The sequence below is a fragment of the Pyrus communis genome, chromosome 16, assembly GCF_963583255.1.
Source record: "Pyrus communis chromosome 16, drPyrComm1.1, whole genome shotgun sequence".
Lineage (NCBI taxonomy): Eukaryota > Viridiplantae > Streptophyta > Magnoliopsida > Rosales > Rosaceae > Pyrus > Pyrus communis.
The window spans coordinates 17666041-17670663 of NC_084818.1; the positions used below are offsets into that span (position 1 = coordinate 17666041).

At 38.8% G+C, this 4623-nt stretch overlaps 1 long non-coding RNA gene across 1 annotated transcript; it reads left to right on the top strand.

Annotated features, from left to right (window-relative positions):
• The first annotated feature begins 232 nt into the window (after window positions 1–232).
• Window positions 233–2140, top strand: LOC137721301 (uncharacterized). The gene is made up of 2 exons (XR_011066619.1): window positions 233–398; window positions 1903–2140. It is a non-coding gene; the product is annotated as an uncharacterized lncRNA (long non-coding RNA).
• The last annotated feature ends 2483 nt before the right edge of the window (window positions 2141–4623 follow it).

Sequence of the window (4623 nt, forward strand, 5' to 3'; positions counted from 1 at the left end):
ACCAATTAAAAATAAACACGCGTTAATCAATACTTAATAATAAATGAAAACTAATGAAAAATGTTTGAATTTAAACATAAAGACAAAATAAAAGTTAAAATAAATAGTACCTAGATTGCCTTTTAGTATAAAAATATGATTTTTCGTTAAAATTCTTAATAATAATCCAATCATTAACGCTGACTTTATTTGGTTTACAACTTTTTTTTTTTTTTTTTTTTTTTTTTTTTCTTTTTTATGTCTGGTTCTTCTTCTTCTTCTTCTTCATCCGTCTGATATGACGAAACCCACTCATATCTCAAATCTGAATCTTCTCGGTTCCGTTCCCAGACTGAGTCCAAATTCACCACGGCAACCTCCAGCCGCATCTCTCCTCCTCCGACTTTTGAGTGTTTCATGTAAGAATCCCTAAATTTATTCACCTCTCTCTTTCCATTTTCTCTGATTCTTCTGATAATCCAATTGATGAATATTATATAAAAGATTACAACTTTATTTTATTTGGATTAATAATTGTTGAACAAGTCTATCTGGGTCATTGAGTTTGATTAAATTGATTTGTCATTTCAGTAAGTTGTGTGTTGTTACGAGAAATCGGCAATGGTGTTGTACTTGTAGTGTTTCAGAGGGAGTCATTGAAAAATATGGAGTGGGTATTGGAATTGGATGTACTTGCATGCATATGGCTATAGATGCAAATGCAAGCTTTGAAACCACTTGTGTTCTCTCGCTCGCCTCTGTATTTCCAGTACCTTCCCTCCAGTGCAGCCCAACTTTCCATCTCGCTTTTCTCATCTCTATCTTCACCCACCAGAATTCCAAATCCAAACGGAAACTCTCACATCGCCGATTACCATGTCAATACCTTCGAATTCACCAAAACCCAAGCCTCCTCAATCTCAATTCGATTCTCATGGGTCATATCCCCCAATCTGTGCATAGTTTTCTTCGATAACTTGGATTCTCTGATACCCATGTCCAATCCGCTGTGATTGTCTCGCCCCAGTTTTTGTTTTCTAATATTGACAAAACCTTGAGCCTAAGCTCGAGTTCTTCCAACAATTGGGTCTTTTTGGTTCTCATCTTCCTAGGTTCATTTCCAAGAATTTCACACTTTTGACTATTAGTTTGGACAGAAAGTTAGTACCCTGCATTGAAATTCTAAAGAAAATCTTGGGGATTGATGAGAATGGTAAAAATTTGATTCGGGTTTTATGCATATGCAATTGGGTAGTTGCAAGGGACCCAGAATCAAGATTGTTAAGAAATAGTGCCTATATGGAGAGTTGTGGAATTGTTGGTTCTCAGCTTTCCATGCTGTTGAAGAGGCAGCCATGGCTTTTCATTGTTCAAGAATCTGTACTTAGATGCCTTGTTGCGTGAATAGTGGAAATGGGTTTCTCGTTGAATTCTGGGATGTTTGTTCATGCTCTGTATACTGTTAGCTGTATGTGAAATGGGACAATTAGTAGAAAATTGGACTTGCTTTGTGATTTTGGCTTCTCAAAGGATGAATGCGTGGAAATGTTTAGAAGAACACCAGGTTTGCTTAGGACCTCAGAGGAGAAGTTAAAAGTTTGGAATTGATTTCTTCTTGAATATGATTATGTTCAAAAAGTCGGTATTAATTCATACACCTTGGATTTTGATGTATAGCATGGAGAACCGAGTGAGTGCTCGATATAGGGTTTTAGAGGTTATAAAGTCAAAAGTCAAAACAGTTATTGAAGAGAGATCCAACTTTTTATGATGCACTTATTTTGCCGGAGGATGAATTTTTTGACAAGTTTATATCAAGATTGAGAGGTGATGCAGAGAATTGTTGGTTATTTACAAGACTCATCTGCTTGATTCTACTGACGAAGAAGATTCTTAGTACAATCCAAATTTTCATCTTCCCAGGTGGTGGTTTTGTGCCCACTGCCCAGACAGATATGAAAAATTCATTTACGCCTTGTCTGGAGAACGAGGTCAGCTCAGCTTGAAGTGTGAAAAGGCGACAGTGTAAGACAAACTTTCTATGTTCTGGATTACCATGCTGTACCTAAAGTTTTGGATATTCTATTTCTGTGTTCTCTAACCCTCTTATGCTGCATTGAGAAAACAAGTAAGATATGATATCCAAAGGTATATTTTTTCCTTTACTAGTATTCTGATTGTGCACCGGGGGTCTCTGAGTAATGTGGTTGTTATATCGGCTTGGTTGTGTTGTGTTGTATGTAGTCTTGAACGGATTTTATCATCTTTGATGCTTGTTGGCAGCATCTAGTCTCGATTGCTTGATGCTTGTTGGGATGAGGAGGAAAGAAATACCAAAAATACAGAAAGGTTAAGGAGGAAAGAAATTAAGAAACTTCCTTATCATATCGTTTAGCATGAGAAGATTTATTGATACAGTAACCTATTTCTTTTTGTTTATGTTGGAGCTACATTACACGAGTTTCATTAATTGGTGAACGGGATCACGGCGTAATAGGTTTATAGGAAAGAGACGGCACGCTGGGAAGTTGCTCTGCCTCTGCATCTGTGGGAGGTTGGCGGTCTCCGTGGCAGGTATGCATACAGAGGCAAAATTCAGCAATGCAGAATCCAAAGCCTCCGGCTCCGGGGTGCGACTTTGCACACGACTGGCTACAGTCCGGTAGCTTGCACAAAGTGGGAGGGTTGGAAACTTCCTTGCTCTTGCAAAGATGCCATGGCTTAACTATGTGGCTTTTACCTGTGGAAAATTGGAAAATTGGACAACTGTTATATCCTTAATTTCAAAAATCAAAATCAGAATCTAATGATTAAAAACTCTGCTGAATATATTATAACATTATTGAATATAAAATCCTATGGGAATAGTGCACGCTTACCCTGAGAAGAAAAGAGGAGGATGGAGAGGATAATTAGGGTTCCAGCAAAGCGGTTCATCTTGATAAATAGAAATTGTTACAAAGGAATAAGGGAGAAATTCATTTTACTTAAAGGGAAGTATAAAGAGGAAGCAGATTATATACAACATGATCCATACGATCCATCCAAACCCTTCAACATAGAAGCTAACTATTTCCATGACCTAACTACTCCGCCAGTCGGTTGTTCCATGCAAATTGGGGCACTTGAAAAAACCCAATATGAAATTTACATTTTTTTTGGGGGGTAAATTACATTTTACCCTCTTAGGTTTAGGGTCAATTTCAATTTTATACATCTTTAAAACATTTCAATTTCATACATTTACTTATCATTTTATTTCAATTTTATACATTTGTTAGAAAATTTGTTAAGTTAACCGTTAAGTGATGATGTGGCAAATATGAGATCCACATTTGTGTTGATGTGGCTGACACATTTGTGCCATGCGGCTAAAACTTAATAAAAAAAATTTAAAATATTAAAATAATTATAAAAAAAAAAAAAAAAAAAAAAGAAACCTAGAAATCCCCTTCCCCCTTCGTCTTCCCCACCCCCCCCCCCCCCCCCCCAAATCAGACACACTCCCTCTCTCTCTCTAATCACCCTCTTCCTCCTCTCCCTCTACCTCACCTCCCGCCACCACTCCCGGGCCTAGAAGGCCCAGACCAAGCCCATCGCCTCCGTCTAGCCGGGTCGCCATGGCCTGCAACAATCTCTCCCTTCTCACCTTCATCTTCACCTTCTTGGCGACGGGAATAATGAAGAACTTCCATCGCCATCGGATTTGATAGGAATTTGAGGTAAACTTGATCGGAATTTACCTCGGGGGGCTCGTTGATGATGGTTCTGAGATCGAACATGAGCCAGAGCTGCGCCAACGACGCCATCTCAGTTGCAAATCGTGGAGCAGAGAAGGGAGTGGAGGAGGGAAGGGGAAGGTTGATCTGGGGAGAGAGATGGAAAGGAAGGTGAAGAGAGTGGAGGAGAGGGAGAAGCTGGGTTGGGGAGGTGAAGAGGGAGAAGTGGATCAGAGAAGGGGTGGCTCGGGTGGGCAAAGGGATTGGAGAAGGGGGTGCTTTGGGTGGGTAAGACAAAGGGGGTGGAAGGGGTGGAAGGGATGGAGAGGTCCTCAGTGAGGAAGACGAAGTCTTGGTTTCTGTTTTTTTTTTGAATTATTTAATATTTTAAAATTTTTATTAAGTGTTTACCCACGTGGCACAAATGTGGCAGCCATGTCAGCACAAATGGGTACCCTATATTTACCACGTTATCACTTAACGGTTAACTTAACAGATTTTCTAACGGATGTATGAAATTGTAATAAAATGATAAGTAAATGTATGAAATTGAAATGTTCTAAAAATATTGTAAGAAATTGAAATTGATCCCAAATCTGAAGGGTAAAATTTAATTTACCCTTTTTTTTTTCTTTGATAAATGGTAAGACTTTAGGGATTGATTGAGAGGCCAAAAGACGTTTATTTTATTCCTCTAATCAGCTTGGCTCTCTCTCTCTCTCTCTCTCTCTCTCTCTCTCTCTCTCTCTCTCTCTCTCTCTCTCTCTCTCTCTCTCTCTCTCTCTCTCTCTCTTCTCTCTCTCTCTCTCTCTCTCTCTCTCTCTCTCTCTCTCTCTCTCTCTCTCTCTCTATATTTATTTATAAAGTTAGAGCACCAAATGGTCAAAAATTCGAAAATTTATAAAATACCCTCACTTAATAATAA